Source organism: Engystomops pustulosus, chromosome 8, assembly GCF_040894005.1.
Source record: "Engystomops pustulosus chromosome 8, aEngPut4.maternal, whole genome shotgun sequence".
Classification (NCBI taxonomy): Eukaryota; Metazoa; Chordata; class Amphibia; order Anura; family Leptodactylidae; genus Engystomops; species Engystomops pustulosus.
Window position 1 is genome coordinate 41,516,225 of NC_092418.1, and position 15,843 is coordinate 41,532,067.

Genomic DNA, 15,843 nt, shown 5'->3' on the forward strand with positions numbered 1-15,843 from the left:
CAGGATATCGGGCGCACAGTTTTCATAAATCGCGGCAGAGTGCTTTCCGATCGGACAATGCACTTTCGGGGATCGCGACTGGACAGGTAAGTAAATGTGCCCCATTATGTGTAAAATTAGCTGTGTCCAAATCCACAGTGTAATACAGTAGCATTGTAGTATACAGTATTGATGACAATCCCATACATACATTTAGGAAAAATACATTTAGGAAACATCTTTCCACTGATGATTTTAGTTTTGTAGCATGTCACTTTTTGCTGTGGATCCCTTCGTGAAATTCAACCTTTTAAATGGAAAGGTCAAGCTCTGCCCCTAGCCATGGAAAGATTGAGGTATGATAAGCCTTAGAAACCAGCCGATGGCAGATGTGCAGATACCTTTGAGATAAGGTTTCTTCTGTACCTAAGCACTTCTACACGGAATGATGACTTGTGCAAACAGGAAATGTTCCCTATGTTACAATAGTTCTAGCTGTTTTAATATCTATTGTTTTGATCTGCTGGGTCAGTGCAAAGGATTTGTAGTGTGAAACCAGCCTAATCACACTATCCAGGGGGGGAATACTGAGACTCCTGCCACGGGCCTGATTCACCCCACTGATCAATTGTAGCAATTTGCAGTGAATCCCAAGAGTTTCAGCACTCTAGACCATTGGGGAGGCCACAATCTCCTTAAATCACATTTTCCATTACAGACTCAGATGTATCCTACTACTACTACACCTCATGGTAACATAAAATTGGGTGGGAGGATTTACCAGTCAGGGGCCCTGAAGCTCCTTGTGGCGGCCAAGAGGCTAGGTTTCCTTCCTGCCACCGTAGGCAGGCCATCATTCATCCATCAACCACCAGCATCAGTTACATACTGTATATTCCATATTTCTGGCCCCAATACATGAGTCATATTTCCTTACCAAATAAGTGTATAGAATGTTTAGTATCAAATGTGTAACATCACAACCAACAACAGCCCAAAACTCTAAACCAGGCTCTGAAGTATTATATATCTTTTATACCTAGTTCATTGTATTTGGAAGAGGTACATTTTGGGTCCCTTAGTCCCCCCTCTGCAGCCTTTAATGAAGTGAAGTCCGAAATATTATAGCAGCTAAAGAGTCTTAGTAATAATAGTAGATCAATGGTGCGTGGATATTCGGCACCAAGATCCAGCTGCTCATCAATATGTTCGCCATCTGTTTGGTTATATTTCCTGGTATCTAGTTTGTAGGTTTCCGCTGCCGCTGACAAGACTTGCTGGATGACAGCTGCACAGATCTAATGACCAGACACACATATTGGCACCTGCATAATGGAAATTATAGACACATGTTCTGAAATACAGCATCAGGAGCGCTATATCTATTCCACTACCTGCACCATTGTTATTTTTTTTACACAGTTTGCAGATTTTTGTTAGGAAGTAAAAACCTTAGTGTCTGAGCTATAGGTCCTGGTTGCTGTAGACGATCTATGCTGCTTCCTGCCTACAAGAAAATGATATGTTATTAGCTTTTTTTTTTTTTTTTTTTTATTAAGGGACCCGGTTATGTAGCAAAACTAATATGATCTGTGAATAACTATACCTGTCAGGATCCAAAACTGGCCACTATTACTATGTGGGTATTGGGCACTATTTCTGTGGAAAAACAGTCGCAGACACAGTAATGGTGGAAGGAGCAGGATGGGAAGTTTAGGTGGGAAAGGCGGGGATGATGCCAGAAAATATAGAAGTCTTTGTCAGATGAAGAACAAGAGAGAATTTGGGGGCATTTATCTTGCCGAGTACACCAGTTTTTTTTTCACCCCTCAAGCCACTTTTTTGAAAAGGGACGCCTTTACCTGACAATTTTTGTTATAGCATGTGCCAGGATAGTGGCGCAAATATAGATGGAATAAGTCATTGGTCTTATCTGTGGTGATATTACATATATGGTTTACAAGGGTCCATGTATAACTGTATTGTATTAATATATTTTATGGTTATTTTCATTGAGTATGATGACCTATATAGGCCTCTTAGCCAATATAGTAACAGTGGCTCACAGTGCCCTCTGTCACCCAATAGTCACAGTGCCTGCTGGCCCCATTTGTCACAGAGTTGGTCAACAGTAGTTGTGGTGCTTTTCAACAATCACAGTCCTTGCCCCAAGTAGTCACAGTCCTTGCCTCCAGTAGTCATAGAGCCTGCTGCCCCCAGTAGTCACAGTGTCTTCTGCCCCCCCCCCCCCCCGGTATCACAGAGCTCTTTGCCCCCTCAATAGTCACAGTGCCCCATTCTCCCCCAAGTCACTGTGCCTGCTGCCCCCTAGTAGTCAGTACCTGCTGCTCCCACAGTAGTCACAGTGCCTGCTGCCCCCTAGTAGTCAGTACCTGCTGCTCCCACAGTAGTCACAGTGCCTGCTGCCCCCTAGTAGTCAGTACCTGCCACCCCCACAGTAGTCACAGTGCCTGCTGCCCCTAGTAGTCAGTACCTGCTGCTCCCACAGTAGTCACAGTGCCTGCTGCCCCCTAGTAGTCAGTACCTGCTTCCCCCACAGTAGTCACAGTGCCTGCTGCCCCCTAGTAGTCAGTACCTGCTGCCCCCACAGTAGTCACAGTGCCTGCTGCCCCCTAGTAGTCAGTACCTGCTGCCCCCACAGTAGTCACAGTGCCTGCTGCCCCCAGTAGCTAATGGTAAAAAAAAAAAAAAAGTATTTACCTTATTCCTCTCTGCATTTTCTTCTTGGTCCCCTCACAGGCGGACTCTTCATTACTTGTCACCTACCAACTTGTCATCTACCATTGCACCCGTGCTCTGCTGCAGCAAGCCAGGGGAGGGAGAAATCTGACCAGAGCTCCCCTCCACACCTGGATAAACCCTGTGTTCTCCTCTGATATACCTTATGTATATAAAAGCATACTACACTTTAGAACAGACAAATCTATCCATGTCTTGTATCTAGCTGGAATAAAACCCAGAGCAAATAAAGGCCAGGAATCTGTTGCACATTTATGGTCTTGAAGACAAATACCAGACAGTAAGGATCCCTGCTTTAAGTTTCCCTATGTGAGGGTGTATCTAGATCTATGGCTGCAGTCTAACACCTACGCATATCAAATATACACACATTTATATATATATATATATACACTCACCGGCCACTTTATTAGGTACACCTGTTCAACTGCTCGTGTATGGTGAATAAAGGTGATTTGAGTGCCTTTGAACGTGGCATGGTTGTTGGTGCCAGAAGGGCTGGTCTGAGTATTTCAGAAACTGCTGATCTACTGGGATTTTCACACACAACCATCTCTAGGGTTTACAGAGAATGGTCCGAAAAAGAAAAAACATCCAGTGAGCGGCAGTTCTGTGGGCGGAAATGCCTTGTTGATGCCAGAGGTCAGAGGAGAATGGGCAGACTGGTTCGAGCTGATAGAAAGGCAACAGTGACTCAAATCGCCACCCGTTACAACCAAGGTAGGCAGAAGAGCATCTCTGAACGCACAGTACGTCGAACTTTGAGGCAGATGGGCTACAGCAGCAGAAGACCACACCGGGTGCCACTCCTTTCAGCTAAGAACAGGAAACTGAGGCTACAATTTGCACAAGCTCATCTAAACTGGACAGTAGAAGATTGGAAAAACGCTGCCTGGTCTGATGAGTCTCGATTTCGTCTGCGACATTCGGATGGTAGGGTCAGAATTTGGCGTCAACAACATGAAAGCATGGATCCATCCTGCCTTGTATCAACGGTTCAGGCTGGTGGTGGTGGTGTCATGGTGTGAGGAATATTTTCTTGGCACTCTTTGGGCCCCTTGGTACCAATTGAGCATCGTTGCAACGCCACAGCCTACCTGAGTATTGTTGCTGACCATGTCCATCCCTTTATGACCACAATGTACCCAACATCTGATGGCTACTTTCAGCAGGATAATGTGCCATGTCATAAATCTGGAATCATCTCAGACTGGTTTCTTGAACATGACAATGAGTTCACTGTACTCAAATGGCCTCCACAGTCACCAGATCTCAATCCAATAGAGCATCTTTGGGATGTGGTGGAACGGGAGATTCGCATCATGGATGTGCAGCCGACAAATCTGAGGCAACTGTGTGATGCCATCATGTCAATATGGACCAAAATCTTCCAGCACCTTGTTGAATCTATGCCACAAAGAATTGAGGCAGTTCTGAAGGCAAAAGGGGGTCCAACCCGTTACTAGCATGGTGTACCTAATAAAGTGGCCGGTGAGTGTATATTATATATATAATTTGCATACACATATGGAAATTACCTTTGTAATAATCACATTTCCCTCATTGCAATTAACTACTCCTTACTATAAAACAATAAGGAAAAATACATTGTCATAGACATGCTTCCTTATTCACACGTCTATGTAAATCTATCCTTGTCATGTGATGACAGATAATTACTTCACATGACTCTTTATAGAGCAATAATAAGAGCATTGCCCTGTAATAAGCCAAAACTCACATCTCCATTATCCAGGAGAGATTTCTGTACTTCTGGAACATAGCAATGATTCCCATTGCATTTTTTCAGCCTCCTTTTTGCATATGTCGACTGAGGCACACGTTTTCTATGTGACCACAATTTACTTTTAGAGATTTTAGGTTTAAAAGCTGAAAAAATTGTAGAAAAAATGTTTTATTTTTTAAATTTTAGCCATTTTTGTCTGAATGTAATATAGCATTACCCCCCCAAAAAAGACATTTGAATACAATAAATGCCACAAATTTTGTCTGTTTTAGGGTAACTGGGTATGGTCTAGTGACTTATCTGGTAATATCTGTAATATCTGGTTTTGGTACTGCCGCAGTTACAGGTAAAAACATACAGTTACAGTGACAATTGTCACTTTCTGGTCTGTGCTGGTTCTAGACAGACACAGCAGCAGGCTCCTTACATCGCCATCCCGGCAAACGTGTTAAATCACGTGATCGCCTGGATGCATAGCGGCAGCGGACCTGCAGCTACCACAATTATCTGCACGCTGTTTCCTATGAGAAACTGAGAAGACAAAAGGAGTAAATACAGTAAATTCTGTCTTCTCTCTGGTGCTTCCCTGAACTGTATCACAGCTTAGATTCTGACATGCGGCTGCCCGATCCCCCGATGCTCCTAAAGCATGCAGTGAATAGACAGTGGAGCAAGCTTTACGGACCTGGAGCAGCCATTTTTTAAAATCTACCATGGGGAATATACTTTCTGAGAGATTTCCCATGGTAGACTCCCCGTTTGGGCAGCATCCTGTTTTTTCACAAATTCAGGGATGGAGCTGCTATCGAAGTAAAGTTTAATGCTTCAATATGCAAATTAGTTTCTAAGACTACTGGGGATGTGGAGTAGTCTGACACAGCTCTGGGGACAAAGGATACTCTGCGCATCCCGTAGCTACTACTGATGCTCCAATATCCGCCCAGGCCCATCTCCGGGATCATTTGCGCTCTACGCAGAGCTCAAATGATGCCGGAGACAGGCTGCAGCTTGTAGAGGCGGGTCAATAGTAACTACTGGGGATGTGGGGTAGCCTTCGCCCCCAGAGCTGTGTCAGGCTACTCAACGCCCCCAGTAGCCTCAGAAATTAATTTGCACATTGAAGCATTAAGCTTTATTTCTGCAGCAGCTGCATCCCTGCATTTGTGAAAAAATGGGATGTGGCTGCTGACAGGACAGGGAATCTACCATTCAGAATCTCTCACAAAGTATATTCCCCATGGAAGATTTCTTTTAAGTCAAAAAATGGCTGCGTCCTTAAGGGGTTAAAGGTCCTCCTTCACCCCCAGAGCTGTCTTAGCAGGGCCGGCTCCAGGTTTCAGTGGGCCCTTGGGCGACAGAGCCTCAGTGGGCCCCTTTGCAGTAAACTGGCGTAGCGGCATGGATTCATTGTATACAGCCTCCTCACCCCCATGGATTAATTATATACAGCCCAGGCCCCCCTCACCGCCCATAGTTTAATTATATGCAGCCCCTCTCCCCCCATGGATTATATGCATCCCCTTCACCGCCCATTATATGCAGCCCCCTGCACGCACCCCCGATTCATTATATACAGCCCCCTCCTCATCCCCCCCATTCATTATATACAGCCCCCTCCTCATCCCCCATTCATTATATACAGCCACCTCCTCATCCCCCATTCATTATATACAGCCCCCTCCTCATCCCCCCCATTCATTATATACAGCCCCCTCCTCATCCCCCCCATTCATTATATACAGCCCCTCCTCACCCCCCCATTCATTCTATACAGCCCCCTCCTCATCCCCCCCATTCATTCTATACAGCCCCCTCCTCATCCCCCCGCATTCATTCTATACAGCTGCCTCCTCACCCCTCATGCACTAGTAAATGTGACCGTTAAAATAAAGATAACACTACTCACCTCAGTCTTCTGGTCAGGTCCGGAGCTTCCCCTTCGCCGTCCTCCTCCTCCTGCCGGCGGCCTCACGCGCAGCATCCTGCAGCAGACGGAGCGCCACTTTACGGCGCTAGAACCCGGCACGGCACTACTGCTTCGGACGGGGGTTTCGCTGCACGGCAGGGTCTTGCGGTAAACGGAGCGCCGCTTTACGGTGCCAGCACCCGGCACGGCCCGGCTGGGGGATGAGATCTGGCCACGAGTGGGCCCTCCCAGCAGCTGTGGGCCCCGGCACTTGCCCGGGTTTGCCGGGTGCTGGCCCTGCGTCTTAGGCTACACCACGATTCAGTAGCCTCATAAATTAATTTGCATATTGAAATAGGTAATTGAGCTGAACTGGCATTGGCTCCATGACATACAATTACTGCATGGAGTGTTAAGTCACAGCGCTCAATGCAGTAATAGTACGTCAACAGCGCTAAGTGGTTTTAAGGACGGTTTGCTTTAAATAAGTAGTGGGCAGTTCAGGAAGCAGAACCCTCATGGAATCCTAGCAAAAAATAATCAAAAACCTCTGCCAAATAATACTGGTGGAATACCCTAAGGAAATAATGCAGCAAATAAAGATATATCAAAGATATGTCCAACATCCAGAATCTGTTCGGTTAAGCAGTTCAATATCAGAAAACAGGTCATAAAGTAAGCAAGTCACTAGTAGGATGTAAATTTCATAACAGCTACAGGCACGGAAATTGGATCCAACATAAAAGGTCTCTAACTTTTTTTTACGAGAGAATATACTGACTTAACGTGCTTTCTAACATGTTCTGTAGTAATAGGTCTAGGTGTAGGTTTTATTGACTTAAGTCCACGGTTACATAGCAACTTTCATGTGATTTACTACTGCTTTTTAAGAGCGCATTGAGCTAGGAGTTGGACGTGAAAAATGTAAGATCCAGTTTAGCAAATTTTTTTTCTATGAACAATTGCAGTACATTTACTACACATATCTTCAAAGAAAAACATAATTCACTGGTTATAACATTAAATATAACAATAGTTATGTTATTTATAGCTCGCCCATAAATGTAACTGGGCTCAAGCTATGAAACCAGTGTATTCACTGAGCAATGCCATGACCCAATGGCATAACAATCTTTGTGGTGATTGTACTACAAGTAGTAAGGATTTGTAGCTAGAATATTCTGTATTTATGTACAACAGATGATAGAGCAATGGAAGTGGTCATCCTGTGACATGCATTACTTCTAAAATTCCCTAAAGTGCTTTTACTGTTTAGAGAAAGGGTTAAGATTGAACATTATTGTGCTGATAAACCTTTGTGCACTTATTCTCATCTTTTCCTTTTCTTGACTACACAGAGCCTAACATTAGAGAAGGTGAGAGAAGTCCAGAGGATTCACACTTAATGACACCTTCCTACAAGTCCCATAATGCCTTGCATGTTCTGATTGCACATATGTTTTTCTTAACTTTGCTACTGTTCTTAGAGTACATATAACTTCCTACTTCTTCTAAGGGTTAAAAAATGCATTGATACCCCATTTTCTAGGCCTTCAATACATTATAGATACCTTTGCAGACTCTTTGAATTTTGTTTTTGTAGTGTTTCCAGCACAATAGCAGGGCGGGGATCCAGGACAGGGTCCCTCTCATATAGCGGCTAGTCCTTTGCACTGTAGTACAGGCTGCTGGTATTGGAGGTTGTATGCATAGTTAGCAGTGGCCCCTGCAATCCATTATCTCAGGTAACTAAGGACGCATGCCCTTTTGTGGGATCTCCTATGTGTCCTTAGTTACCTGTGGTTTTAAATCACAGTGGCTTGTGTCTCTTCTTCACCAATTATCTCTTATAACAGGGGCTTGTGTTTCTTCTTACAGTGCCAAAAATATACCAGATCTGACTTACATACACGTTTAAGTACTAACCTACATTACCCTGTTTGCACACAGGGTCGTGTGCATTTGATCCTGTTTATTTCTTGTTTTTTTGAGAACTGAATTACCTAGTTAACCTATAAATGTAGCCTTGCCTAGATACAGCAACAATAACATTTACCGACATTGTACTGGACTAGTGATGTCATCTTTTACTGCTAAATTATAGGTTTTTATGTTATACACTAGCTACTATATAACTTCCATAAAGTATGTCAAATCCACTCCACTCCTACATAACTACCTTCTCCAACTGCATGCAATTTTATTTTTCTTTGACTACCTAAGGGATGGCATCCGCCAAAGTGAGAGAAGAACTGTGCTGTTCTCTGTGCCTTGACATCTACTCAGATCCGGTCTGTCTTAGTTGTGGACATCACTTTTGTAAGACATGTATCGAGAATGTTTTTCTAAGACAAAAGGAGACTAAAGTTTACAGCTGTCCTGAATGCAGGGCCATCTTCAAGAAGAAACCGGAGCTGACCAGGAGCCGGAAGCTTTGTAATATTGTTGAACACTTGTTCTCCGACAAGACAAAGCAGGATGGAGTCATTTTGTGCACTTATTGTATCGGCTTTAACATGCATGCCACTAAACGGTGCCTTTTGTGTGAAGCTTTTTTGTGTGAGGAGCATCTCAAGGTTCACAGTAAGTCACAGGAACATGTCCTGACTGAGACCAACTCCAGTGTACTCCTAGAGTCTGAGAGAAAGTGTCACTCTCACAAGGAGATTCTGAAATACTACTGCTACCAAGATAATATCTTTTTGTGTGCATCCTGCTTAACCAACGGAAAACACGGTACACATCAGGTCAACACGCTAAGCAATTTATGCAAGTACAAAATGGAAGAACTGAAGCACGTTCTGGATAAGATTTTATTAACGCGGAGAAATGTAGGCAAACAAGTGCATGACCTAAAAGCGCAAGTCAAACAAGTACAAGAAAAGGCAAATGAACTGAAAGTCAGAACTATCAATCTATTTGTGGATATTCGCAAACAGGTTGATGAACTCGAGAACCAAGTGTTAGATGAGATCAGCAGGCAAAAAGATGATATTGAAGAAAAAGTGTCTGATAATATCCAAGAGCTGGAGATATGGAAGGACGACCTTTATCAAAAAATACTCCACATTGAAGAGCTATTCGGAGTTAATGATGCAGTCAGCTTTCTGAAAGAGTGCAAATTGATCCTGGGCAATGCTACTGATTTTGAGAACAATATAAGGATGGAGCACATGAGGATCGGGACTTTTAACCACAAATTAGATGATGTACTTATATCAGTTACATTGCAGAACAGTCTGAACAATTTAGTTCATTCTATGGCTAAATTGAAGGCTAAGAGAGGTTTTCATCTGGAAGCAGATTGCAATCTGCTAATGGATTGTAACACTGCTCATACTACGGTGGCTCTTTCCCAGGACCTTAAGACAGCCTCCTACCTAAAAGCAGAAGCCAAGCAGCCCACACTTGAGCGATTTGCATCCTCTCAGGTATTGAGCACAACTGGTTTTAAATCAGGAGAACATTATTTGGAAGTACAAGTTAGTACAACAGGATACTGGGTTGTCGGTATGGCATATGCTACTATACGGAAAACAGGAAATGAATCCCTTATTGGATGCAATGAAAAGTCATGGGGACTGGTAATGCTCAATAATAATCTGTCAGCACTTCACAATTCTGAGAGTAAGTCGATACGTATAGATGGCCCGCTGCGAGCACTTGGCATATACCTGAATTATGAACAGGGTCAACTTTCCTTTTACAAACTTTCCAATCCCATAAGACACTTGCACACCTTTTACACTTCCTTTACAGAGACTCTTCTTCCTGCCTTTTATGTATGTGGAAATAGCTGGGTCAGGTTATGCAGCTGACAAAGGTAACATTGACATTGGGGGGGTTCCTCAGAGCATTATTTATGTATAATTTTAGACTTGATAATCCAGTCCATGGAAAACATGCCTTTTTTTGTTTTTGTATTGTTTTCCGTTTACAAAAAGTGCACCGTTCCTGCCCATAGGTTGTGTTTGTATCTCTATTCAAGTAAAAAAAACTATGCCTAAAATACAATGCCAAACACTACACATAGGCAGGAGTAGCACCTTTTCTATATATAGGGGTCCTCAAAAAAACTTTTTGTAAATGTACCATGATAAACAATCAGTATATATTAATGTACCATATATACTCGAGTGTAAGCCAACCCGAGTATAAGCAGAGGAACATTAGTCACAGCCTCCACCCAGTATATAGCCCACCAGCCCATGCCCCCCCAGTATATAACCTGCCAGCCCCCGCAGTATATAGCCAGCTTATCCCCCTCTAGTATAAAACCTGCCAGCCCCTGTAGTATATAGCCAACCCATCCCCTCCCAGTATTTAGCTGGCCAAACCCTCCCCTGGGTATGCCAAATCTCATTAAAAAAATTAACACTGTACTTGCCTTTACAACGCCCCTTGCAGGTCCCCGTCTTGCTTCGGATGCTCGGGTGCCTCTATGGGTCCTTCAGCTTCTCTTCAGGTCCCCGCGCACGGCTGGCACACACAATGATGTCAGCCTCTTGCCAACATCATTGTTTGTGCGCTGCCGGCATCATGCAAGGATCTGAAGAGGAGCTGGAGGACCTGAAGAGGCACCGGAGCATCCCAAGCAAGAAGAGGACCTGCATGGGGTGTCGGAAAGGTGAGTACAGGTGTTAATTTTTTTATGGACTTGCGTATAAGCCAAGTTAGGTTTTTTCAGCACAATTTTTGTGCTGAAAAACTAGGCTTATACTGGACTATATACAGTTATTTTTTTCCTGTTTGCTAGCAGAGCTCAGTTTTTCCCGTAATAAATTAGATATCTTCTGTGTTCCTTCACACAGCCATAATGTTTAATTAAAAAAATGTAGCTAGAAGGAGCTCACTTAAGATCTATTAAACTCAGCAAGCTCCCCCTAGAAATGGCTGCAGGCGCTCAGGATTGTAACATCCACATTATTTCTTTAACTGCATGAAAGAAAGAAAAGGATAAGTAGCTGTAGAAGCTCGACTACAGTAACGATCTATAGTAAAATGATTGGTATTACCAGGCTGTGTTATAAGCCTGTTGTTTCTATTAAGATCTATTTTCACTGTATAAACTAATGATAAAAGTAATAAAGAGGTAATACTGCTCTATAACATGTTTACTAGATATTTTGAGGTTCATGCTATAACCCATGAAGGATTGTCTTACATGTTAAAATTTAGCAGTTTAGTACGGTATCAAACTTGGGACATTTTGGTTTATGATAAATATTTTTTGTCCGTTTATTTATTTTCTTTTTTCATTGCACATATTATATTTAGGCAAATCAGTTTTATTAATATATTTAAAAATGGAATATAATCTAAACATGTAATTTATCATATGCGGAAAAATTTGAAGTTGATTTTTATGTAGATGTTTATGGTATTATTTGGCTGCTCTTTGGGTGGATCTATTTTGTATCTAAAGCTTTATTTGTTATATTTGTTTATCAATTTTCAGAAGAATACTTTGTCTTTTTGCTTTATGTGCATAAAAAGAATTACCATAAAAATGTTGTAGTCATTAAATTGAATTGGATTGTCCTGGGTGTGATATGTGACAAATATAATAGTATTCATATAACTTGTATTTTATGAACTGACCAGAACTGTTTGGACTGTTTATGGGTGTTATAAATCATTACTCCTCTAGCATAAAGAGACACTTGAGTAGAGGAATAGCAAGTCTCTTGTTGCCAAGCTTTTACCTATTTTAAGAATTCATTTCAGGAATGTACTTTTCTCCACTGTACTGAGTAACCATTTACTCAAACACAGATTTCAATCATTTGCTTAAAGAGGACCTGTCAGGGAAATTTGGAACACCAAAACACCTATTATGGTCTTATGGTCTGGCATACTGCACCCCGCTTTCACTGTGCATGCGCCGTGGGTAAGATGTTTGTGCACTGAAGTCAGGACTGCTCTGGCCTCATTAAAGAACTGTGCATGTGCAGGAAGCACTGGAGTAGAGTCCAATGCACCTTATCAGACCAATTTGTAGGTAAGTATAAAGGAATATTTTTTGTATAGTGCCCATAGAGAGACCTCAAACAGATTGATATGGGGCATTAAACCACCCACAGGTTCTTATGGACCAAGTCACCCTGACAGGTCCTCTTTAAATTGTCAAATCAACAATACAAACACTACATACAATGTCCATGTAGCTCGAAAAAGAAATCTTACTTAATTTAAATATATAAGAACAGTGAAGGAATAGGTAAAAAGGAAAGCGTATTTCTGCGGAGAAGCATACCGATAAATCACAGGGACTCATATTGAAGGTCAATAAGATTTTACTAGCTTATGAACTTCCACAACCAGGTCTGCTAAAAGGAACCTGTCACCAGGGACCTAATTTTCACTAAAGAAGCCCATTACAGCTGCAGTGCAAATCTGCCTTTATGGTTTCTCTAAGCATTTAAATTACAATATAATTGTCTGTTTTAACCTACCTTCACCCTGGGAGAATCCTCCGTGTAGTCCCAGGGCTTGGATTCTAGTTTGGATGCATTTCAAAAAACAACAAGTGACTTGTCTGTGCTGCAAACTCCTCAGCTCTCAGCCCCCACCTCTGTGTTCCTTCACAGGAATAGCGCTCACAGTGTGGTGAGCTGACATCAGTGGGAGAGAAGAAGCTGTACAGGAGCACAAAGGTGGGGGCTGAGAGCTGAGGAGTTAGCAGCACAAACAAGTCATGTGGGTTTTTTTTTTTTTAATGCATCCAAACCAAAATCTAACCCCTGGGACTAAACAGAGAATTTTATCAGGAAGCCAGGTAAGTTAAAACACACAATTATAAATTATTAATTTTCAATGCAGGTGTAATGGGCTTCTGCAGCCTGCCTTTAGTGAATATGAGTTCCCTGGTGATAGGGTCCCTATAATAAGCATAAAACCTGCTTGGGGATTTCAAGGAACATAAAAATGGAACAAAGACAAAAGCATAGACGCGCAACAAAGGGAAAAACAACAGGGGAAGGAGTAAGAAAACAGATTGGTGGAATGGTAACATAGATACACACCTACATCTTCAATCTCAACGCAGCTTAGGTGAGGTCTCACAGGATTGAAAACTCATCTCACCATATCACCTTTAAAAAACTGAAGCTGAGAAGAAATAGAAAGTTTGTGAGTTAACAGCATGGCCCTATTCCAGTCTTGAGGAGAGAACGTTGTACCCAATTCCAGTTCCTAGACATAATCGACCAGGACACTCCCCTTCCAGATTCTGTTTCTCAACAGCCATTCACAGGGAAACAATATCATATGCCCATTCCTAGTGGTTACTGTATTTGTGCTAAAGAGTCTGTCCACTCCCCCGCCTCACACAGCTTCTTATGCAAGGACAAAAAGTCGGTTTCTCTATTCATTCTTCTAATACTCACTTTATGGCAGTTATACAAATCTGACTAATTGCACATATAAGACACTGGGGCCGATTTATCAATCTTCTTACAACAAAATGCACAAACTACTCTTAACCCTTATGCACAGAATGATGGAATAGTTTGTTGTGGTCTTATAAGGGCTGTATGGAGAAAGCTCAGGGACTGACCCTGCAGGACTACAGGACAGGTATTTGATGTATTGCATGTTACAAAGTACATGTTGATACATCCTTCTAACTTTCTTAAATTATATAGTTAACCCCTTACCATAGTATTATGGCGCTCACCGGGTGAGGGTAAATGGAGAGGGCTCATGGGCTGAGCCCTCTCCATAGCCGGTAAGTCTTTGCTGCATAGGGGGTCTGAAAAATAGTGAAAGTAAAAATTAAAAAAAAGTATATAAAAAAAAATTACAGTAAAAAAAACCTAAAAATTCAAATCAACCCTCCTTTCACTAGAACTGATATAAATATAAACAAACAGTAAAAATCAAACACATTAGGTATTGCCGTGTCCGAAAAATGCCCGATCAAAACATAATAACTGTTTTTCACTGCGTTTAACCTTGTAATCAACAATAGCGGCCAAAGTACAAAATGGCACTTTTTTTGCCATTTTGAAAAATATAAAAAATTCTATAAAAAGTGATCAAAAGGTCATACAGTTCTAAAAATGATAGCATTGAAAACAACATCAAAAGTCGCACAAAATCACATTACCCACATCTCGGTACAACGAAGTATGAAAAAGTTATTAGCGCCAGAAATTGGCAAAGTCAAAAACAAATTTTTTGTACAGGAGGATTTAATTTTTGTAAATGTATGAAAACATAATAAAACCCATACAAATTTGGTATCATCGTGATCGTACAAACCCAAAGAATAAAGTAGACATGTCATTTGGGGCGCACAGTGAAAGCCTTAAAATCCATCTTTTCACTGCATTTGGAATTTTTTTCATGCTTCCCAGTACACGGCTTGGAATATTCAATATCATCACTATGAAGTGCAATTTGTTATGCAAAAAACAAGCTGTCATAGAGCTCTTTACGTGTAAAAATAAAAAAAAAAGATTAGTTATAGATTTTTGAAGGTGGGGAGTGAAAAATGGAAATGAAATAACAAAAAAGGGCCAGGTCGTTAAGGGGTCCCGAGCCCTCTCCATAGCCGGTAAGTCTTTGCTGCATATTGCAGCAAAGGCTTACCGGTAACACCCGAGATCGGTGCCGGCACCGATCGCGGGTGTTTTACCGCTGATCGCCGCTGGCAAAGGTGCCGGCGGCTTCAAAAAGACATCTTTCCGTGGATCGTCGCTCCCCGTGACGTCATCAGGGAGCGGCGATCCGTCGCCATGGTAACTTCGGGTCTCACGAAGACCCGAAGCTACTTCGGGTTAACCCATTCATTACCATGTGCTGTCAGCACATAGTAATGTCTGAAAAATAGTAAAAATAAAAATAAAAAAAAAGTTAAAATAAAAAAATTATAATAAAAAAACCTAAAAATTCAAATCACCCCCCTTTCCCTAGAATTGATATAAATATAAATAAACAGTAAAAATCATAAAGACATTAGGTATTGCTGCGTCCGAAAATGCCCGATCAAAATATGATAACGGTTTTTCACTGCATTTAACCCCGTAACGGAAAATCGCGCCCAAAGTCGAAAATGGCATTTTTTTGCCATTTAAATTTTTTTTTAAATTCTATAAAAAGTGATCAAAAGGTCGTACAGTCCTAAAAATGATAACATTGTAAACGTCATCAAAATCCGCAAAAAACGACACCACCCACAGCTCCATACACCAAAGTATGAAAAAGTTATTAGCCCCAGAAGATGGAAAAATTCCCCCAAAAAATTTTGTACAGGAGGTTTTAATTTTTTTAAATGTATGAAAACATTATAAAACCTATACAAATTTGGTATCCCGTAATCGTACCGACCCAAAGAATAAAGTAGACATGTCATTTGGGGTGCACAGTGAAATCCGTAAAATCCAAGCCCACAAGAATACGGCACAAATGCGTTTTTTTACCAATTTCACTGCATTTGGAATTTTTT